The sequence below is a fragment of the Gambusia affinis genome, linkage group LG17, assembly GCF_019740435.1.
Source record: "Gambusia affinis linkage group LG17, SWU_Gaff_1.0, whole genome shotgun sequence".
NCBI lineage: Eukaryota > Metazoa > Chordata > Actinopteri > Cyprinodontiformes > Poeciliidae > Gambusia > Gambusia affinis.
In genome coordinates, this window is record NC_057884.1 from 14,695,953 (window position 1) to 14,720,804 (window position 24,852).

Sequence of the window (24,852 nt, forward strand, 5' to 3'; positions counted from 1 at the left end):
TTCTATTTAAAGCAATAGACAGGCCCCTCTGATGTTTCAGACAAAATTCTTTATAGTAGTGAGTTTTTGTTTTACAGAAGTGTGGCTCCAACTGTTCCTTTAGTGTCAGAAAAGTGTTTCAAAATCACTTATGTGCTTTGAAAAAGAATAGAAATTCTGGTTGAGATGTATCCTCGTCATACTTTTTTTAAAAATACAACGATATCTGACTTTTAGAAAATACACATGGCCTGATGTGTTTTTATTAAGTACATATTTTTTTCTTTTATTTACTTACAGCTCAACAGGTAACTGAAATAATACTTAGTTAAATAAAATGGCAGCTCACACCTCCATCCATGTAATGACATAATCCAAAACATATCAGTGTTATACTATTTATGCTACAGTCAAAAGTTAGAAAATGTACAAAAAAGCTAGATGTTATACCCAAATGCAAATTCCAACTTAATGATTTCTTTCCGTCTTTGAAGCACCGTATGAAAAGTTTGACATTTCAAAAGGAGACATGAACAACTAAAGACCCTAAGTTGGCAAAACTAAGTTTTACAGGGTCAAGGCTACTCAAATGTTATCTTATTTGGATGAAATAATGTTAAAATAGTGTTTGAATGTTTTGAACTGAGCATAATTAAAGTAACTGTTCTTCTCACACTCTGAAAGTTGAGGATGTTTTCGGTTTGTATTTGTTAACATGAAACACTGTAGTTTCAGTCACTCACTGTCTTCTCAGATGTTCCTGCTTGAAACCAAATGTTGATCTGCAGTCATTAAAGCAGAAGTGAGACGACTTTAACCCACTGAAAATAACAAAATGGAATAACAGCTAAAGCAAACATGTAGCAGTGAGCAAATAATTCATCACCTGCTTGCCAAATATCCAAAAAAGACCCAGATGAAAGGTCAGTGTGAGGCAAGTTGTTCACCCCCACCAGATGTGTGCTTGCTCTGGCCTTTAGCCGATTAATTATCTCATAGTTTATAACACCAGGGTCGGTGTTCAGGCAATTGCATTACACCACACACTCGGAGACATCTGGGGATTTGTTCCTGCTGGACAGTGTGTTTGAGAATGTGTGTAAAATAAATAAGGGAGGAGACTCTTTACACATGTAAAGGGAAAGAGGAACTACTTGTTATGTTCCAGCATTTCCATCATTTTGGTAGATTTGTTTAATTTGAGAAGATCTACAACAGTAAGGCACACTGAACAGGGAACCACCCTGTGGCATGCTGCCCTGTTTGCCTGAGCCGCTATCGTTTCCTGGGTATAGCCAATGGCAATAAAGGAAGTGGTCTCACTGTCACAGAAACAGTTGGCACGGAAACAGCACATTACACCATCATCCAATCCCCCTCCCATTCCTTTGTCGTCATGTTTGTCCTCCCTCCCTGTGCCCTCCTCCTCCCTCCTCTCCCTGTCCTGCATGTTTTTTTCATTCATCAATGAAATCACAACCAAACCTACTGCTGGCCCTGTCATGAAGAATATTACACCCTCAAAGAACAGATGATGATTTGTTTTCAACAAAGTCGTCAGGGTGCATAGCCTCCCCCCGCAGCTAGAACAAGAATCGAGACAAAGATGCTGAAACCATCAATGTGTGTTTCCCCTCTTTTCTCTGTCACTCTCATGATTTAATCCTTACCTCTTCTCTCTCTCTCTGTGTCTCTCTCTCCCTCTCTCTATCTATCTCTATCTTCACAGACTCCTCCCTCTGTTTCTGTCCTGCACTCCCTCTCTCTGCCTCCCCGTCTCCGACAGTCAAACACACACCCTCCTCCCCCATCGCTGCAGTGTCTCAACTGCCTTGGAGCAAGCAAGAGAGGATACAGAACACAGACGGTTAGAAGACAGAGGAAGAGGGCCGCTGAAAGAGACACACACAAACAGAGAGAGAGAAAGAGTGAGAGGTGTACTTTGTGTGTGCAGCGAAAATGAGGACGGCATGAAGATGAAGCAGAGGCACTGAAAGTGGATTGCACTGAGCCTTCTCTTTCCCTGCAAGGGCTTGTCTGCAGTATCCTTTTGTAAACGGATGCTGGCTTGAGATCACGGTAAGCCACTCTCACTGTGCCTTTTTTCTCTTATCTGCACGATGGAATCTCACTGTGGCCATTCCGTTGAAGCAGAATGATAAAATGGGGAAAGAGATGTTCAGAGATGGCACTAAGGCAGCCAGGCGGGCTGTCCAATCCCCTCCTCCACCCTCTTTGCTCAGTGCCAATGGACGCTGCTATCTTACATTTGCAATTTGACTCATCAACTCCCTAGAGCATCTTTGATTCTTATAGAATGCTTTTATGTGAATACAGCGCTTAGTTTACGTAATATTGTATGTAGGACAAGTAGAGGATGCAGCAAAGATGTGTGCATGGGTGTGCGTGTGTGGATGTCAGTCCAGGCCATAAGCTGTACAAACAGGGAGGGGAACAAGAGCATAAAACCCGCCATCACACAATCAGGTGCTGAGCACAACTGGGCTTTATCAGATGGGCTGCACAGATCCCAAGGAGTTTTGGGTAAGACAGCAAAATCGAGATTTTGCGAGCGAAGCTTCCCGTTTTCCTTTGCAGGGAGCCAAATCACATCGATTAATAACAATCTCCTTCTAGAACTATAATCCATTTGGTTTACTTGTGTCCAGCTGTTCATATATCTACTGTAAATCTTGATGTGGGGAAGAGGACGGGAGGGGGCAGAAGGGAAGAGCGGCGCATGTTCTTTACCCCGGTGGGAGAAAAAAACCCAGGACGGTTGTGACATTTTGTATCTCCACAGTCTTTCCTATTTACAAGAGCTTTACTGTATTTTATTTTCAGTGGGGGTTGGGATTTATTGTGTGGCACCAGAAGAACATGTGTGTTTGTGTACACTCTGTGTGTGTGTTTGCCTGACAGACTCAAGAGAAAGAGAGAGAGGGGAGAAAAAGAGAAAGCTTGTGCAAGGGAGCGGTTGAGGGGCTGGAGGGAGGGGGGTTAACAGTAGGGAGGCAGATGGGGCAGAGGGGCGGAGGGTGATGCAGCAGAGAGCAAGAGGGAGAAAAGAAGGAATGGAAGATTTGGTACAGATTGGATGGATGAGCAGGCGGGGTCGGAGGGTGTGGAGAGGGGGATAAAGGTGGAGGGGGCAGAGGGTGGTGGTGGAAAGCAGCGCGTTGCTGAGCATGTGACACAGAATGCTAGATGAGTTGGCGAGAGATCCGTCCAACCGAGGCCCTGAGACATCGATGAATCAAGATAAAGATAGTGGAAAACACAACCTCCTTCAATGAGTCCATCAAATCTGACATATGTCCTATATATATCCCATATGTAAACCAATATTCCAGAGGTTTACCTCACCTCTGGGATATTGATGATTAAGGAACATTGGGACTTGACAGGAACATTAATCTTCTAGGCTAAATTTGTAATGTAGCTCTAATTAGAAAGTAGGCTTGGGATAGTTACTGACACCAAGGTATTTGAAGGTGCAATAAATGAAAGGTTTCACAAGTGCAAACATTATCTGTCAGTGTTCCAACAGTTTTATTGATGAGATGCAAACGAAAGTGGCAAAGAGACTAGAGTTTTTAATGTAGTGTTGCCCGCCTCTTAACTGCTGTTGGACAATATATCAAATTTCAAGTCATCATAACATTGTGTGCAATATTGCAACTGAAAAGGACTTTTTGAATGCAACAACTGGTAGGATATTATATTATAAATGCCATGCTAGTACATTCTGCATGCAAATAATGTTTTGGGCCTGTTGGGTGCAGTTTTACTGCCCTAAATGCCAACACTTGAGGAATATCTTTATGATGAAGGAAAAGAGAAGTAAAGTTATAAAAAAAGTGGGTTAATTATTGTTGTGACAATTATTGTTGTCACAATGTGCAGGAACAGTATCTTAATTAAATTTTTTCCTGATATTGCATACTCACATAGTATGATCTATAATCATATATAATACTGTAGTAATATATGCTACAGAGAAAAAATAATTTTTTGAAATATTTCTAGCCACTAAAACACAGATAATCAAGAATTGAACACTAAAAGAGCCACACCTTTCATTCTTACCAAGGTAACACCAATTCAAAACTTCATTTGCTAACCCATAGGTTTTATTGTGTTTGAAAAAAGCACTTAGAGTGACTATCCACTTATTGTCCATACATACTTATTCTTTGTCAGCGGCGGTAAGAGTTCGATCCATAATCAGTAGGTTGCCAGTTTGAGTCCCTGCTCTGTATGTCTCTGTTGTTGAATGTTTCACCTGCCTTGTCTGCTGGTGGTGTTCAGACTGCCTGGTGGTGCTGGCGCATGGCAACTGCGGCTACCATCCAGTACCTTTCCACTATTAGCATGTGAAGGCGTGAATGAGTAAATGTAGTGTAAAGTGCAGTGGCCTATGCAAGTAGAGGCCATTTGTGGAAGGGTTGACACTGATCTCCAGCAGTCATTGGACAGGATGCAGGTACACCTTGGACTGTTTGTTGATGCATGAAAGGGCAACACAGAGGCATGTAGGGCAAACAATCATACACTCCCCCCCCCACCCCCAACACACACACACACACACACACACACACACGCACACACGCACACTCACTCCTATTGACAATTTAGAAAGACCATGTAACTGAATATAAACATTTGAAACTATGGGAGGAAGTAAAGGTTCTTATAGAGCAGTGTTTCGCAGCTCTGACCTTCTTACACACTGCTGTGCAAGTTTTAGATGTTCCCTTGCTTTTGCACACCTGCTTCAGATGATTGTAGTTCAATAAAAGCCTGTTAATCAGCTATAGATTGAAATAAGGTGTGCAGAAGCAGACAAACACCTAAAACATACAGGGCAGTGTGCCTGGAGGACCAGTGTTAGGAAAGACTGCTATAAAGAACCTTTGCATGCAGTAATGACCGAACTGGGATTTGAACCCATGACCTTCATCTTCTAAGTCAACAGTGCAAACAACTGAGCCACTGTGCAGCTCGCAATCAACAACTGAACCACTATGCATTTTTGCCTGAAACCTTTGTCGTATTATTGATACCTATGGTGCTTTTACTCAAAGTTATTATACCATGAGAATGTTATACCTGCTAATGCCTGTTAGAAACTGTTAATTTTACCACTATATAGAGGAAATGTGCCCTGACAAGATCCATTTCTGCTTGCTTAAGCCGCAAGGAGATAATACAATAAGAGAGCTTTTGCCTTAACTATATAATATTGAATACAATTATATAAATAGATTTTTCCCCCCAAAATACACAACTGAGATGAACTGCAGTAATGTTAGCACTTTCTTGGAAGTATTTGTGTAATTAATGTTGCAGATCCTTCCTAGTGCCATCATGTAAATATGTTGTGGCCACATCAGTTACTGGAATAAATACAAAATCTGTGGGCTGAAACACAGCAGCTGGAAGACAAAGTGGTAGCACAACGTTAGCTGTTTAACATGCAAACAACCTTTTGTGTTCTTGGTGTTTTTATCTGGTGAAGATCTTGCTTTCTGTTTCAGCTTCCATGTAGCTCAAATGCTGTTTTAGAGATGCGTAGGTAAGCATTCAATCAAAGAACAAAGAAGAAAATGTCTAAAAGTGATGGTTTAGAAAATTTGAAGTGAATTTCTGTTAATTCATTATTAGTGACAGTTCCCTTACCTGTAGAAAGATTTCATATTTGTGTGACTTTGTAGTCTAAAAACAACTACAAACTCACAGTTCTTAGCCTTCCACTGTTAGCATATTCCTTCAACTTTTGCTATTTTCTTATAGAACAATATATGTGTTACTACAGACCAGCAATAATTGTCAGTCTGCTTTAGGGTGAATTTACTTTGTCAAAGAAGTTTGAGGTCAGATTTGGAAACTACATCACACTTGAGTTTAAGGCTTTTCCAACCCTACCCTGCCATACTCTACCCCACCTAACCATTACCCCTTAATTAAGAGTGAAGTAACCTTCTGAATTATGTTATAGTGTAACTTGTGGAACAGCATCAAATATGACACATTCTTGTGCATACAGTCCTCATAAGTATTTGTAAATTCAGGCACATCATGCTGTCAAGAGTCTAATGCAGCACAATTTTGTGCACATTGACGGACAAAACCCCCCGCCAGCAAGAAATATGACAATTATCTTTTGATCATCAGCCTTTGACTCTTCTACAAATTCAGTCATATCAGATCTATCTACTACAGGCAAGTGAACGATAAACAATATCAACTTCAAGGAGCTTCATGTGAAAAGATGCAAAATTTCAGTTTTTAAAAAGACCAGCACAACCAGGTTGCCTGATTTGCGACAAATGCTAGCTGAAAAATGGGAGGCCACCCTTCAGCAGTGTTTGACCTGGCTGGTGACCAGCATGACAAGGAGGTATCTGGCTCATGTGGTTCTTCCAAGTGCTTCTGGGGTTTGTGGTTGTAAATGGAATAAATGGTTAAATTGTTAGTGTGTGTTTTATTTTCCAATTTGAATAATCTATCCAAAAAAACAAAAAACAAACACCTTTCAAGAGAAAGTAAGGTGTTGACATAGAGGGTTTGGCAAGCTTTTCATGAGTGTAGTCCTCATAATAGATTGCATTTTTGTTAAGAATATGGCACCATTCAAAGCTAAATCAACAGACTCCAGAGCAGTAAATGATTTACTAAGAAGAATAATTGTTGCAAAAAAGGAATGATAAAACAAGAATGACCTTATTTGCTTTAATAAGCATAACACAGAAGTCCTGAGTAACACTGGATTTAAAGTGATCACAACATTCAACAACATGCTATATGTCTGTGCTTTTAAAAGATCATGAAACCTGTGACTACACACTGGCAGCTTCTATGTAAAGCTTTTGCGAGCAGAAGTACTCTGACATAGATTCAACTGCCCTAACCACCAAGAAAAGAAAACCCTGCACAGCACATAAATTACCCATTCCTCCAAATAAATCAGTCAAATTATTCTTCTTTTTGCTGAACTAGTGCTAGGCAGCATGCTGCAATTTAAGGAGTTCCTAGTGTGGTAAACCATATGCTGACTTAACCTCCTCTCACCTCTTTTGTTGCTTGCAACCTCCATTAAACTGTGTGACATAATCACAAGAGACAGACTTGGGTTTTTAAAGAGGCAGTGGCTTGTTGAGGAAGCAATTCTTGCACAGAGGAGTTTAATGTCACAGACCAGTGCACTTCAGGCCGTTTTTTTTTTCACCTCGTAGGTGAGCACACCAGCAGCTTGGACAATTAAACTTAGCTCTATTACAGTAAAGTGCCAAGGGGCCCAAGCTTAGTTCCCTCTGCTACCTACTTAATAAAATGATTAATCTGAGATGTCATTCATTTCCTCAAGAGGGAACAGCAGAATTATCTAAGAAATCTTTGATATTTGTGGAGGAATAGAGCTATGTTAAAGTTTATTTTTAACACCATATAAAATGAGTCAAACTAAAGAGAAACTTGTTATTGTTAAAAGTGGAATGACAGCCCCATTGCTCTGATTTAGCTGGCAAAGCATCTCTGTTTGTTTTGGGTCTTCAATCGCAGTCAGGTACTGGGACAAAGTGTCATCGCCATAAAGCCGTGTTTTGGCAGCCTTTTCTTTTAGATGGACATCAGCACAGAGATAGAACTTAAATTACTTAAAAGGTATTCATGCCTTTGCAGTATCACACATTGTATCAAGTTACAACAACATGAAATCAAGCTACAAACTTTTATGCACTCCACTGTTATTTTGTGTGATAGACCTGCAAAAAACAGCACAAAACTCTGACAACCTCAAATGAGATCCAGTGCATCCAAGCATTCAGCTTCAGTAGTCATCTAAGTATCAAATAGGGCCCACCTGGGTGTAATCTGATTTCTGTTAAAACAGCTGTTTTGGGAAGGTTGACAAGTTATTGAAGCAGCGAAAAAAAAACAAAAAACAACTAGTTGAAGAAGTGATAATTTTGCTAACCATCTTAATTCAGGGTTAGGTAATAAAGCAAACAAACAATAACACAACCTTTTAAACATTTTTAATGTGAACTGTTCAACTCATCAGCTAAAAATGGAAATAAGTTTTCACAGATGCAAATCTACCAAAACATGGCAGTTCACCTCAACTGCCATGGAGAAAATTAGTGAAAGACGGATCCAAGAGGCCCTTTGGTCTCTGGAGGATCTCCAGAGATCCACAGCTTTGGTGGGATAATCTGTTAACAAAACTATTACATGTTGGGCTAACATGTGGAAGAGGGATCCTAGGTCAACTGGAACTTATATGGAAGAGTCACCCTGAACACACCGTCCATATGAGGAATTGGCAAAAGCAATTTGGTGATGGGATTCTTTTACAGGAACGAAAAAGCTGGTTAAAGCTAATAAGTTCCAGGCAGCAAAAGATTTCAGTTTGAACCAGATGTTAAACTTTCTGCATGACAACAACAACCCTAAACATATTGTCAGAACTACAATGGGACAGTTTGGATTAAACCTTGTTGATGTGTTAGAATAAACCAGTCAAGGTCTAGGTCAAAACCCTGTTTTGAAAGTTTTGGCTTGAGAATTGATGTTGATACTAGAGATGAAGTCTCTCCGCCAGTGCTCCTCATATCCAGGCCTTCAACTTTTAGATGTGTCGCTAGTCCAACATTCCTGAATTAAATGGCTGAACTACCTTCTTAGCAAGCAGTCAAGTTCTCCAAAGTCGTGCTAATGGCCCAATTATTTAACTCAGGTGTGTTGAAGAAGGGGCAAATCTAAGACCTGCAGGACCGGTCCTTGAGGACTGGATTTAAAAAACTCTGCTCTATGCAATGAGATTTTGAACTGACTTATTTGGGCTATGTTGCAAAGAAGCATGATCATTTCATTTGGTTGAAGTTTAGTAGACATCCCCCAAAAGACTGCAATTGCATTGAAAGAAGGTTCTGCAAGGCATTGACTCAGGGAATACAAATGGAGAGCAAAATGTTGACTTTTATTTGTTAAAAATATAGAAACCCATGCTGGACAAACTCTAAAAAGTTCAAGAATCATAAACACTTTTACAAGGCAGTACAACAGCTAGACATCCACGAGGATGTGCGCCTATTGAATTGAACTAAATCTTAGGACTGGCAATGGGTGGGATCTGTGTGAACAAGAGAGGATTAGGTTATCTTTTGGTGTTACATAAAAACAACACGAGCTCAATTCATCCCTCCCTGTCTCTTTGCCCTCCTTTCTAATCATTGCTGGTACTTGCACACAGGGGCCTGTCTGTTTTCCCGTATCTGCTGAGCGAGACGGCCTTACTTCCAGCTCTCAAATCTGAGTGATGAGAGGGCAGAGCAGAGGGGACTAACAGAGAAACTTTGTGTTCCATTGCACACACATAACAGCGGTCATATGACAACAAGGAGGTGGAGGAGAGAGGGAGGGGGAAGATGAGGGTGAGCTGTGGGCTTGCACTGGCATGGGTTGGTGTTAAAGAAAAATCAAAGTGGTCCACATTTGTGTGTGCTTATGTTGGGTGAGTGGACGTAAAAGTCTTTGTGTACACATGAGGGTGGGAATGTGTTGTATTTGAGTGTGGTTGTTTATCTATTAGTTTGGGTCTCACACTGCCCCCTTTCCTGGTGTTTAAATATTAATCACTCCATTAGATATGGGGTCCACCGCCCCCCATGCAGGGGCTGTTGCCTCTCCTTGTGTTCATGAGTCTCAGTGTTCAAGGTTTGGTGCTTGGGTATGTGAGTTCTTGGTCCGCTGGGGTGTGGTGGGTCTCTTTGCCCATGGACGGATCTACTCGATCATAGTTGCTTGCCAGTGAAGCCTGGGGACTTGGCACTGTGGCCCCTGGGGCTTCTGCATTGTGGATGCTGGGGGGTTCCTCCAGGGCTCTCATCTGCTCCGCACTGGAAGGGGGGATGCGGTTATCCCTGTGATGATACTCCCGGGGCTCCGTGCTCAGGGGCCTTCTGGATGTCTGTGCCTTTGGTCTCTCTCTTGTCTGCTTTAGGTCCTGGAGGGCAGTTCTGTGTTTCCCCACACTTGGTATTGAACATTGTTATGGAGAAACCAAATATAGAAAAACACGCTCACAACCAGCATGCACATAAATGCTAAAATGTTTAGAATCAAGTATTTTTAGATACACTCTCAGTTGGGCTACGGTTTCCCCATATTGTATTATTAACTTGTACAATGTACGTTTTAGCAATGTTATCATTGTTATAGAGTAATTTTAAGTACTGCCCTTTAACATTTTCTTATTTCTCTTCAATGTCATGTTAATATCAATCCTGAAAAGGTTGATGTTACAGAGATATATGCTCAGTGTTGTGAAAAATCTAGATTCTAGAGTTTTTACTTTTCTCTCACAATAAAATGTTTCAAATACTCAAACAAATTTTTATATCAGGATAACTGGACCAAATAAAAAATATTTACAAAATATTTGATTTATGAAAAAAATAACAACTTGGCCCTATTTTAAACAAGTACGTAGTGGAAGTAAGTCTTCGCTGTAGAAGGAGAGATTTTGAGTATGAAAGGCCTTTTTAAAGATCATGCTGCAACATCTTATCAGATTGAAACCTAAACTTTAAGTAGGCCACTCTGCAATCATTTTTTCTAGCTATTTCAGATTGACTTCCTCAAGCTGTGCGTCGGATCTTTGCAGTGTTGCATTTTCCAAGTATGCCTGAACTTAAGGCCATTAACTGATAGCCAAATATTCTCAAGTTAGCCTCAACATATCGGACTACGACAAATCCTGTTTGTTTTATATGTAAATATGCATCTATAAGATCGGTCTCAGAGGTTTTTTTCAACAGTGATTTTGGTCTTCAAGTTATTTATAGATACCATTTGTAGCAAGTTTAAATTTATTTGTTAAATGTTAAAAACATTGCTTAATTGAGACAAGACTATGGCGCTTCAGTTATTGTTCAAGATTCCTATCACCTTTCTGGAGTAGTTGTCGATGCACTCTTGGAGTAATTTTGGTAATTTTGTTCATCCTTCTCTCCTGGGAAAGTTCACTGCTGTTCCATTTTTCCTTGACTTTCTTGGATAATGGCTCTTAAAGTCATTCACTGATGTCTCAAACCTGCTTTGGAACCCTTTCCAACTATCAGATTACTTTGTTTGTCCTTTTTTCTTGTATTTCTTTAGATCTGAACATTGTGCTACTACTTCATGCTCATCTCAAACACACAAATGAGCAAAAACAAAAGTAACCTGTAAGAGAACATGCTTTTTCACACCATCATTCCATGAGGCTTTTTACAGAAGCGCCTACTTTTAAACTGTTTTCCTCATTTTGTCATCATGGCCCTAATCTAATGGAGCTCACTGAATTGGGTTAATGACAGTTATATTACTGGATCTGTCTCGGCGTTTGAAGTTTGTCCTTTTCTCAGTTCTAGTTATTAAATCATGAAAACAGAGAAGTTTGTAGTTTGGAGAAATCAGCAAGTGTCTGGGAACCACCATTTCTTTCTGCTGCAGGAAGCATTTATCTTATCTGTCAAGACACAAATTAATAACTCACTGAAGAGAGTTTGACTAAAGAATAGGTACATGTAAAGTGAGCTGTTCTGTTCTACTTGATGCGGTTTGCACTGGGAAAACAGATATGTTTATTCACTTGTCTACCATGAACAATCTCATGTCTTCACATCAGACGGGCTGCCCGTAGCTCAGTCTGCACACAAGCATGCCATTGTCATCACTGGTCGGCCTTGTGACTCAGTGTGACCCACTGGATTATAGAAAAGGGTACACAGCCATTGAGATCAGGAGCGTTAAACGGAGAATTATCATGAAAAGCATCTAGCATACAGAGAACCCTTCCACCCCCAAATCAGTCCCCACCCTGTAAACAGCTCACTGTTTTTAGGGGGGAGCAGAGGGAATAAAACACAGCCTGTCATTGTTTGGCATAGGGAACGAGTGGTGTTCTTGCATGTGTACAGTGTATGGCTATCTTGCTCTAAAGGCCCCACACAGGGACCATGTAAGAAAACACTCAGAAAATATTCAATAAACTATCTGTCCAACAGTATGAGTAGTACCAGATATGTGTCACAACACATATAGGGTTAAGAAGAACGGGATGATAGAACATTTTAGCAATATTGTTGAGATAAATAAATTGATTGGAGCATAGCTCCGATTTCATGTCCATAATCTGTTCCATCACATCCCAATTTTCTCTATTGGATTGCGATCTGGCAACTATTGGAGGACAAGAAACCAATTTGAAAGGATTTTACCTTTGTGAGATGGTGCATTATTGTGCTGAAAGTAGCCATTAGAAGATGGGGACACTGTGGTGGTAAAGGGATGGACATGATCAACAAAAATGCTCAGGTAGAATGTGATGTTTAAATGATTCTTGATTGTTTCTAAAGTCGCTTGGCAAAAAAATCTCACTCACATCATCACACCACCGCCAGCCGAAACTGTTACTTGTACTTTAAAGGTGGCCAGTGACAGTTTTTATGCTCGTCTAATGTGTTTAAACTATGGGCTCCTGAATATTAAAAATTAAATTCTCAGTGTTGCTTTACCTACCTGTACCGCTTTTTTTCTGGTTACACCTTTCAATACTCTTAACTGTGCAATATTTTCAATATAACCACCCTGTTGCAGTCGCTGAGTATTTGTTCTTAAATGTGTGTTCATATTCCTCCTCTTGTTAAGAACTTCTATATATTTTAGATATTTATATACTCTGGACAACAATTCTAATGGGCCTGGACTGTAGGTTTCATGCACAAATGGCAAATAATGAAATAATGAGTTTATATCCACTGTCTCTGTTTAGCTTCTCCTCCTGAAGGAATGTTACTGCAATTTGGGAACACAGATCATCAGCAAAAGCAATAAAAAATAGCTGAATCACAAATCAAACTTTGATTGTGGGATGATTAATATACGTACCAATACTGACTCTCTACTATGACAGAAAAGAGCTCTTTTGGAGATCATAATTGTTTATCTAAAGATATAATTTATGACAGTTTTAATATGGTTGAGTTCTGAAACTGACTGTAGACCAGTTTTAAGTAGGAAGAAGTTTGTAATAAATTGCAGATCTTTTTAAATTGAAACATGCAAGTGATATCTTGTAGGATCAGTAGCCATACTTCAGCACGTCTGTGCCATTCAAGCTCCAAATCTGTGAATGATCAGCATTGTGCCCAATAAAATATGTCTCAGAGCAAAAATACTCTAAAAAATTTCAATCTTACCAATTTAAATCTCTTACAAAGGTATTAATGAGACTGTTACTATCTTCCTTTGTCTCCATAGAGGTTATGGAAGGACGTCTGGACTTTCTTTACTTAAACATTTCCACTAAGGTTGGTAGATTTAATCAATGTGATAATAAAACATTGTGATAATTGCCATGGGTGGCTGAGTTTAAATGTTGTGTTTGCAAACATAAATGCAGAATTGTTGTCTCTCTTGACTTAGAGCTAACAGAAAATATGAGTCATCTCGCAGTTTATATGAGTACAAACTGAAAAATTATTGAATTAAAGTGCTTCAAAAATAAAATAGTAAAACATTCTTTTAGCATCCTCCCACTACACAGGCCTACATTTAGTTCAGGATTCATCCAATAAGACCTCCCTTCCTCCTGGGGCCATTTTGTGGTATGTGTTTGCTCACATTTTTCAAATATGGGGAAAAAGGGTTCCTGTTGTGAAAATACAAGGAAGACCACAAAAACTGCCTGAAAAGATTTCTGCATCGGAACCCATTTGGGTTTGTCAAATGGAGAAAAGTTTCTTAAATCTCCAACAGTTTTAAAGAAATGCTGCACTGTGTAAAATTATCAATTTGAGGTTTGATTGGAGGCTAACATTTAGCTACTAGAAATATTTTTTAAGTGCTTACAAGATGTTTGTGTCTGTCCTGTTACTCTGTTTTAGTGTACTTTTCCTACTTGGTACTAAATAACTTAATAAGTTGGGACTTTTTCATTGATCATGTGAGTTAGTGGTTTTGGCTACGTGGATGAGCAGCCCTTAAAATATCAGGTTAAAAAAGGAAAGCATTACTGAGACCATCATAGTGGATCTGTAAGACTTGCAGTGACATGGACAGTAAAAGTTAAATATCTCGTTTTATCTAACTTATCTGTCATATTTATTTTTTTAGAATTTAACTGCCTCATATATTATCATTAGTAGCCTTCAAGTAATAACGCTGGCCGATATCTTGATTTTATCATATGGCTAGATTGATTCTCTATTTGGGCTGACTTGATGTTTATTTTTACTGCAAACAGAGAAGTCCAGAGTCATATTTCATTGGATCAAAGGCAAAATATGAGCCACTGAATGGAGCTGAATATCGCTCTTGCTGCGACCTATATCTCATAAAATTGTGACGTAAAGTGGAGAGAACACAAAGCTCTGACTCATCACTCAGACTCAGGCCTTCTGGCTTGGACAGCTTGCTCTCCTAAACTCAAATATGAACAGCAGCGGGTTGGTTAGGGGGATTTTTCAGCATCATTGTGATCCGTTTAAGTTTACAGGCAGTTTCACATGATGCAGCTCTGTGTGTAAGACCTCTGGTAATTGGCGCTGAGGTCAGATTGATCTATTGGTCTGATACTCACAGCATGAAATCGACAGTCTACACTTTGTCTCACATTCCAGAGGGTTACAGGTTTACAAGATCTGGTCTACAAATTGCATCACACCCTGCTGACTGCCTACCTTATAATTTACAACTTCCTTCTCTTTCTTTGCAAAACTCAGTGAACCCATCCATGCTCATGATTTGTGTTATCTTGTCCATTTCTGCCTTGCGTGTACTCTGATTCACATGACTCTGCTTATCACAGGAAGGAGTCACTTGTCAATTCTAGACCTTCTGTGTTTGCTTGTGACTTTTTGAGGCAAACTAATATTGAAGAGTGTGAATCAGATTGTAAGACTTGGTGCAAATACTTTTGTTTAAGCCTTCAAGAGGTGTGTGACATATCAAGATTATGTTTGCTAAGAATTTCCAGCCCTCTATGGTACGCATAATGATGCAAGTTGGAAAAATAATGTTTGGGATGTTTTTTTTTGACATAAAATAAACCAAGTAAATATAATTAAGAAAAATTTTATAAAAAATATTTTTTCATTTATTTTTTGTTGACGTTGCCATCTGGCAACACTGTACCATAGTGGAAATTAATGAAAACAAGAGAGTTTGGCTTATTATTGTAAAATCCTTTATTTAAATCTAAATAGTCTCCAGTAGCAAGAATAGTTGACAATGAAACTCATTTGAAAGCTAAAAACAATTTAATTTATTGGCATATTTCATTGATATAATGGTTTTGATGTGATTTGAGTGTCTTGATCCTGCCGTCTTTGCCTTACTGCTAAAAGAAACTGATGAAGCAGTTCCTCTCAGCTTCCAGTGGAAGAGGTGGACCAAGAAAACAAATAAATATCCTTAGTATGTTATGTTACTAGTGCATTGCTTATTTACTGACAGCATATAAATTAACAACTTTGCTCTAGCAAAGCTTCTTGTCTCACTTGCAGGTCTTCTCCACTTCCTTCCAGGGTAAATTTCTGTCCCTGGAGTTTCACAAGCCTGTCTTCTTCTCTTGTGCTGATTTCTAAACACGTTGGGATTTATTTATGCAACACTATAAATGACAACCAGAAATGTAAAATATGATACTGGCAAAAAGCTCGATTACAGTTTCCTCTTATCACAAACAGCAGATCTGGTGATTAGCTACTATTTCACTCCTGGGGTTTCTGATACCGTTGTGCCAGATAAGATGAAGCACCCATGTATTTCAAGATCCTGTTTTTAGTTGTTTTGTTGATCATAAGGCAGGTCAGCTTTTTCTTGTGTATGCGGATATTGTATACCTAATTTGCTAGAAGGACTTGACATGCTTGAATGCTTCTTTAAATAATAGGAAAATCTATCAATACGACAGACCTGAAACAGTCTCTTCCATCATTTATTATGTTTTTGATACACTCCAAGGCCAACTAAGCAGGAACAATAAGTGATGGTGACAAACTGGCTAAATCCCTTAGGGGCTCACTTCTCTGCTTTTATCAAAGACTCACATTTCCTCATCACCAAGCTGCTCTGAAGAGATTAAATTGCTGCACACGTGCCTTTGAGTGTAATTTTTATATGAACAGTGAACATGATGGTGGTCCTTTTTGTCCCCCACAAAGGTGCCAGCCTCCAGGCTGCTTACTTTAACATCCTGTCTGCTTATCTGTGATGAACAGACATTTTTTTCCCCCCTTTGGTTTTTGTAATATAGAGAACATCAGACATAAAATAATGACCATTTAGTGCTATTGTCATGCAGGGCGTGAGATTGGTTGGAAAATGTTTGGACTAGTGGAAGCTGCCAGAAAGTTCCTCCAGCAGAAGAACAACAAGGAAAGTAGAATTAATCACTTTTTCTGTCTTAGAGCTATGGTCGATCAGTGTAAATGGATACTGGTTAAGTGTTTCATAAGTGGGAGATGTGATTACATTCTGGTCAATCACATGAGACAGCAGTTGTTGTTGACAGGCAGATGCAGCAGAGCCCATTATTCTTTCTTCTGCTCCTCATCTGAATCCTACTGAAATGCAAACTGGTTGGTTAAAATGGGGAAACACATTCACACACACGCGCACCTCCATTACAGTTGACTAATTCTCGCTTTTTCCCCCCAAAAGTTAAGATGGTTGGCTTTTGTCTGTGGAGATAAAATAAATATTTTCTGTTTTCCCCAAAACTCTGAACAATCTACAGTTAAAGCGTTCATTAACAACTTCCAATCTACTCGAGCTGTGAGACAAAAGGCTGAATGAAGAGTAAATTTCTCATGACACCACACGCAGTGGGGAGTATTGTAAAGCAACTTTCTCACAGTCTTTTTTATTTTACCACTCATGTAAAAATAGAATCAAAGAGAAAATTCAGGTGTAAAAGCAGTATTGTATAAAGGTTCACACACACACACAAAAGTTCTTAGTATTAAAAGCTAAATATAAAACCAATGTTACAAATAACAATCATAATAGTGATAACAATAACAACAACATACTATGCAAGATTGTAACAGAAAATATTGTGCAATTATTAGAAATAAAAATATCAGACTTGCAATTCAAGGAATGTGCAACTGAGTCAAAACCCATTTTTCAAAAATGTATGTGCATGTGTATTGAACATTAAAGAAGATGTACTATAAACTATAACTGTGCAGAAAAACAGATGTGCAATAACAGTAGAAATGTTATCTAAAAATAAGTAGGTGATTGTGTATTGTATTATAAATGTATAGTCCTTGTGCTGCCAAGATGCAATGAATGAAGGGTTTTTGTGACATATCTAATTCTGTTACATCTAGGAAGTATTTTACACACAGTCATATTTAACAACTTACATTAGGTGTTTTTATAAAGGTTAATTTTGTCAGCCTTTAAGCAAGTATTAAGCATGAGTGTTCAATGTTTATGTACACATTCTATAAATACCCCCACGTGGTTAGATAGTCGAGTTAATTAACAAAAAACCTAGTCTCAGCCACTAAAACCCTTTGGTTTTAATGTCGTCCATTCCTCTGTCTTCACTCGTCACTCTGCCTCCTTCCTGGCATGCACCATCTTACACAATGACTGTCTCTTCTTTTCAGCTAGCAGGACATACGGGAACAAATAAAGGATGGTTGTTTTATTCATTTGTTAACACATCGTGAAACTGTTGGGTGCATAATTTGATATTCTTTAAACTGGGAAATATTTCTCTTTAAAATACAATAAAAACAATCAGTGAGGGAAGGGTCATATCTTAGAGAAACATTATCTTATACTGGTACTTCTATCACAAAATGTATGTAAGTGGTACAGGAATGCTTAACAATGACACTAAATTAACAGGATTTATTTTTATGCTACAGTATGCATACACTCTGTCTGTACTGATGAATAATCCCTCACACCAACATATCAAACATTTAGTTTATCTGGGAGGTTCAGATTGACTTATTCTTTGTTCTGATTAATTTAGCTCATAATTACCTGACTTTTATACATATATGGACCATGCATAAAAGGTAAAATTTTCAGCCCAAGATCATCAGAAAGAACTGAACAGGCAAAAATGTCATCATTTGACATCCTTACATAAACATTTCTTACTTTATTCTCTGTTCTGATTAACAGCCACTAAAACCACTTGGTTTATTGGCTGAGATTAGTAACTGAATTTTCATCAGTGTTGACAGAGTGTCTGCATGAGAAAGAAATGTAATTTGTGGCTTATCCTTGAGACATTTGCATAGCAATTGTATAACTTAAACAGCGATTATATCTTATATAGCATTTCTGTTGCAAGAGTGTGACAGAATTTTTCGAACTTGTCTTTGTTCAAGATCAAATTATGGAATCTGTTGCACTGAATTTGTAGAAAGACACAGGTGATCGTACTTGGTACTTAGCGATACATCATAGGTAAAAATGAGGTAAAAACATATTTCTAAGGTTTGGTGGAAGAGTGCTGCTAAATTTAAAAAAAATAATTATTATCATGCCACTAATAAAACAAACAAAAAAACAAACAATACAATCAATAGATGTATTGCATTATTATGATATATAAAAATCTGATCATTTCAGTTGCTGCATGGCCTCTGTAGACAATGTCTCATGCATTTTACCACTTCACAATACAGTGTTGTGTTTTAGCCACAACATTTCACCTCTAATGGATTAAAATCACCATTCAATTTAAAGTGATTGACCCCGTTATTAATAAATCTTCTGGCAATCAAACAACAGCAGCATGAAAGAAGAGGATGTTACACAACACAGGAACGTTGCTTGTACTAAGTTCTAAAAGAGGGTGTGATTGTAATTATATGCAGCCTGGTAAATTAATAACAGTGAGTAAGCACCAGAGAAAGAGAGAGTGGTGGAGAGATAAGCTGATAGGATGTGTGGAGCTGGAGGTGTGCAGATAAAAGTTACCAGCCTCCACCTCATGTGCTGCTCACATTTCCACGACTCCCATAATGGATTGAGATGCCTCCTTGCTTGATATTGTCCATTCCTCTGTCTTCACTCGTCACTCTGCCTCCTTCCTGGCATGCACCATCTTACACAATGACTGTCTCTTCTTTTCAGCTAGCAGGACATACGGGAACAAATAAAGGATGGTTGTTTTATTCATTTGTTAACACATTGTGAAACTGTTAGGTGCATAATTTGATATTCTTTAAACTGGCAAATATTTCTCTTTAAAATACAATAAAAACAATCAGCGAGGGAAGGGTCATATCTTAGAGAAACATTATCTTATACTGGTACTTCTATCACAAAATGTATATAAGTGGTACAGGAATGCTTAACAATGACACTAAATTAACAGGATTTATTTTTATGCTACAGTATGCATGCACTCTGTCTGTACTGATGAATAATCCCTCACACCAACATATCAAACATTTAGTTTATCTGGGAGGTTCAGATTGACTTATTCTTTGTTCTGATTAATTTAACTCATAATTACCTGACTTTTATACATATATGGACCATGCATAAAAGGTAAAGTTTTCAGCCTAAAATCATCGGAAAGAACTGAAAAGGTAAAAAAAATCATCACGTGACATCCTTACATAAACATTTCTTACTTTAAGCACTGGAATATTTAATTTTATTCCTCTCATTTGAATGCAAATGTACTAGCCAGAAACAGAAATGTATCATAAATGACATTTGAGCAACTGAGATGTTACAGAACTTGATGTTTCATGTTTTTTAAGTTTAGATGCATAAAATGTGCTTTTAAATATGCCAGCTAACATGGCAAGATAAGAATCAATGTGACAGCAGATGAACCCCATAACAGATTACCATTTTAAGTATTACATATTGCCAACCAGTTATCTGTCAAAATGTTCTCCAAATACATTATGTTGATATCAGTTCAATATAAACTTTGTGCTGTATAGGTTTTTATACCATCCAGCAACAGCACTTAGGAACTTAACATACTTCCCCATTGCAGTATTAAGTAATAACAAGAAACAAATACTTTTAGCAAATGCTCTTTAAAAATATATATCTGCATTTGTAGATTGTGCCAACTAAGATTGAATATTATTTTACTTAGTCTGGTGACAAATCGCGATCATTCTTGGTAGTTCTGTGAAAACGGTCTTCGCTTGCAAAATTTTGATTAAATGCTCTCTGTTAATTAGATAATTACATTTGTATAATGTAATTACCAGTATGTAGATGTGTGTAGAACTAGAAGTATTAGGTTAGATGACTGAACTCTTGGCTATTAATTAAACAATTTGGCTCCTTAGCCAGTTTAATTATCCTGGGTAACTGCTCCTGCTGATTTAAAAAAGCATTACCAATGTAATGCTGATGTTTCATACCCACCATAATATTTTTTAAATTAATTTGTTGATGGTGTATTTAATGTACTCTGTTTTATAAAAAAAAATATTCTGTGGCCTCATATGAACTTATCAAGCATTAACGCAGCATTTATTTGACACGACTCTGAATGCAAGTCAAGATTAGAGAACCACTGAGAAGCCATTTGATTTAATATCTAGATTGTCACTTGCTATGTCAGAACTTCACTGTTCAGTGGTAAAATCATCAAGCAGTGCAACATACTATGTTTTTGTTTTCCATAATATGTGTTTTGTTTTAATCAGATCTGAAGTCAGAACCCACATCTGGGAATAATACCCCACCCCAATTAACTAAAGTAGCTGCTGATTACTGAATAGTTGTCTTGCGGGCTGCATAATGGAAAGTTAATAGTAATTTTAAACATTGCCCAACAGTAATTTCATATGCAAACCAACAAGTTATCAAATGAATGCAGAGATTAATGCAACCAATAGAGCTTGAACAGAGGAGGGCATCTTTATTCATGCTTATGTACAAGTTTGGTTGCAGGAAGTAAGAGAAGTAGGAGTTTTATTTTGCTGACCAACAGGATGGCTCCAGACTTTTTTGTCTTTATGCAAAAATTCTGACCCTACCTCACAAATGTTGCAGCTGAAATCAAGAATTATTAGACCAACAAATCCTTATCTAATGTGAAAACTCCAATTTTTATTTTTTTTTCCCCACCAGGGGCTCTTTTTGTGGGCTCTGGTGTCCCTTATACAGCAGTGGGCTGACAGGAGGGGGGGGGAGGAAAGGGGGGAAGACATGTGGCAAATGTCGTCGGGTCCGGGAATCGAACCCGCAACGGCCGCGTCGAGGACTGAGGGCCTCCAAGCGTGGGGTGCGCTACCCTCTACACCACCGGAGCACGCCCCTAAAACTCCAATTTTAGGGAGGTTGTGACTTCCTTAAATTGGTTCTTAGTGGACAGTACTTATGTGGTCTTCTGGTGCCGAAGGCCATTTGCTTTAAGGATGAACATGCTGTGTCTTCTTTAGAAATGGTATTCTGAATACCTTGGTTGCAAAGAGTAAGCTTCCTCCTTCTGTCATTTTAAACTAGTCTACCAGTCCTTCAGTAACCTCTGATATCAAGGAAGCAACAAATCTTGTTCACTGCATATTTTCTCTTTCTCTGAACATTCACCTTAATCCAAGGAGATGGTTCTTCTTGAAACTGCCAGCAGATTAGCAGTTTTTGTAAACTTCACTTAAATGCTTTGCCCTTCCCATTCTGATGCTCAGTGTGAACTAACACTCCTTCACCTCGTCTAAAGGCCTAAATCCACTGAGTTGCTACCTTCAGATTAATGGATTCACAATCTGTCTAAGAAACTGAATGAGTGTACCAAATTAAAGAGTGTATGCTTTCAATTATTTGTTACAAATATCAAAGGACCAGTCTTTTTTTCCCACTAATTTTTCATCATGTTATTTTTCTGCTTGCTGTGTCACACACAGAGCCTGCAGATATTCATCTAAATTCATTGTGATGCTAAAAAATCTTGACAGAGAGCTGCTTGCAAAATACCTCCACTGTTATTACTGAGGTTAGGGCAAAGCGTCAAAACAGAGCAGAACCACAAGTGCTGCAGATTTTAGAAACATGGAATCATGTATACTTGGAACATCAATGTGTTTCCAAGGCTCGCTGAATCAATAATGAGCATTAACTGGTTTGGCTGGATATGGCATTTTGAAAGGGTGGTTGGGTGTCCAAAGCTACAAAATAATGTCCCTGCTTTGTTTGTGTAGTGATGTTTGATTATAGTTTGGTTCTGCTCCATTTGGCCTCTCAGGTTTTTTTTACATAAGCAGACCCCATCACTAGGAAATTGAGCTTCACTGCGGGTAAAACAAAAACAACAATAAAAAACTCATTTAGGTTGCTGAATAATATCATATTTGTTCCTCAGCCAGGAAAATATCAGTGTGTTTATTACTGAATAACTTGGAATTTACAGCAGAGAGAATTCTGTTTTATTGAAATTAAATTCATACAAATATTTGTATTCATCTTGGCATTACAGGATAGAATAACAAACAGATGTCCAGGCAAACAGAGAGAGGCTTAAAGCTATATGAGCGCAAGAACGATACCTGCCAACTTTGGCTTGTTATTTTACACATTGATAGTGAAAATGTATTGCAGTTTTGCTCTCTACCAAAAAGAGAGAGACATCAACTTATATAACGCTGCAAGGAAATATGTTTCTTTTATCCAAACTCCATCACTTACATGCCAACTGCCTTGTGTGTTTGATCTTGATTAAACATACAAGACTTCATACGATTGCATGTTGATATTGAATGAGTCGACATGGTTTGCTAATCTCTTCTGTGGTTTAGCTACATGAAAGTAGAATTGCAGCTGAAGACAGCAGGTAAATCAGAGGAAGAATTCAGAAGAGATAAAAGCTTTAGGGGAATGAACACAAGTCAGTAAGCACCTGACTAGTAGACACCTCTCTTATAATCTCATCACTAACATTCAATTAGAGGAAGAGCGTTTTTATTTTATGGTGCTTATCAACAAAGCGGTTTCATTTACTAAAAGGTTAGCTTTTTGGAATATGGCTGCATTTTTGCATGTTTGTTTTTCCTACTTTTTCTGAAGACCGAGTAGATAAGATAAAATTAATATAACCTTTGTAAAATGAACTAACAAGAAAAAATAACTACACTTATTTTTTTTTTTTTGTGCAAGTGTATAGGCCTAATGCTTACTCTTACATGACAAATCTGACTGACAACAATATTATTGCTAATTTAAGACAATTCTGTTACTACTGAGCTATTTAAATAAATGTTCTGTTAGTTATTGATTAAAAAAATCCTTTTAAAAGTAAAACTATAAGTTTAATAAAAGAAAAGCAAGACTTGGCATTCAAATTTTTAAACTCCTCTAGCACTCGTTAGTATTATATAATACTTGATGGCTGTAAAACTGTTTCTAAGTAGCTGCATGCAACAACCCCTAAAGGATGGCATGCATTTTCAGCTTTGCAACCAATGTTCCTCTGTGGGGAGTTCTCACCCACCGGTAAACAGAGCATGTGGTCACAGAATAAGTTTCAGACATCAGATTATAACTCACTCATTTCTAAAAGGAACTGTCTGACACGCCATTTTTGAGAAAAATGTCTCAATATGTAGGTCAAGTTGTTGACTAATATTTAAGCTACAATGTTTCACAGCAGTGTAGACAATAATACAGGATGGACAACAAACAGTACTATTAAACTTAATATCCAGTTAACTGTAGGAAATCATGTAGTAAGAAGAGATTTTTATTCAATATAGTTAAATATGCTGAAAAGTATTTCCAGATTAATTAACCCATATTGTGTACATTTTCAGAATGTTTTATTATACAAACTGATTGTGTTGTCTCTGTAATACAGAAAGTAATGTCTTAACTGACCATACTCATGCACATTGACTCTCTGCAAGTATAATTAGGAATTGATTATTTTATGAGAAACATCAATGTAGAGGTTTTCTTTTTTCATAATAAAATACTCTGAAATAAGTGAGGCCATTAATGTTAATGATCTCTTGTGAAAAGAGCTTAAGAAATATGTTGCATGTCGACTCCTTAATCTGTGCAAAACCAGCAACAATGTGTGACTTCAATAAAGAAAGATGACTAAATGAAAATGTGACTATAGTTTCATACTGAATGGTTTTATTGTAAGATGACAAAATCACTAGTCAGTAGTGTGAAGCACAAACTCTAGCCACAGATTTGTTTCCACTGGAGGACCTTTTTATGTTACTGGCATAGTTTTTCCAATACAGGAAGTGGAGCCAAATATACTCATGTCATGGAGCTTTTTGAATAAACCACAAACCGAATGGCAAGTTTTCTGATCAGTAACTTTCCTACTAGTTAATATCTCTCAATTTAAACTCCTCAGATTTTCTGTTAATGTTAAATCTTGTAACATGACAAAATAATCTAACCTAACGGACTGAAAAAATTAAACAAAGCATAAATATTCATTTTCTGGGTCTCTAGAAGCGGGGAAAGGATTTTAAACAGGGAATGTTACAGAGTTCAAGAGCATTAATGGTCCAATATAAAATTAATATAATCACAGCATGATAGGATTTGTTTTATGGTTTTCACATTTTTACTTTGTAAGAAATTAGGCAACTGCTAATTGTTGCTGTTGCAGAAGGATTAAATCTATTTGTGTCAGTAGACATAATTTGCTTTGGCAACCTGGTTTTCATCTTGTGGTTTTAGGTTATTTTTCAGATGTGGTCAGTCCTTAATTAGTTCTTTGTAATCTTTTGTTTGGTCTTCATCCTGTCAGAGAAAGAGTGTGGGAGAACATCTTAGCATTTTTGATTGTGGAGGTGTTTCACCATGATTGGTGGATCTCAAAGCCTCGCCAATGCCATGTTGGTTACC

At 37.9% G+C, this 24,852-nt stretch overlaps 1 protein-coding gene across 1 annotated transcript in view; it reads left to right on the top strand.

The window, feature by feature from the left end:
• Positions 1-1,762: 1,762 nt before the first annotated feature.
• Positions 1,763-24,852, top strand: part of gnaz (guanine nucleotide binding protein (G protein), alpha z polypeptide) — a 42,256-nt gene continuing 19,166 nt past the window's right edge. The window contains exon 1 of the mRNA XM_044096289.1: positions 1,763-2,058. The gene's annotated coding sequence lies outside the window, so the exon portion shown is untranslated. The remainder of the gene's footprint in view (positions 2,059-24,852) is intronic.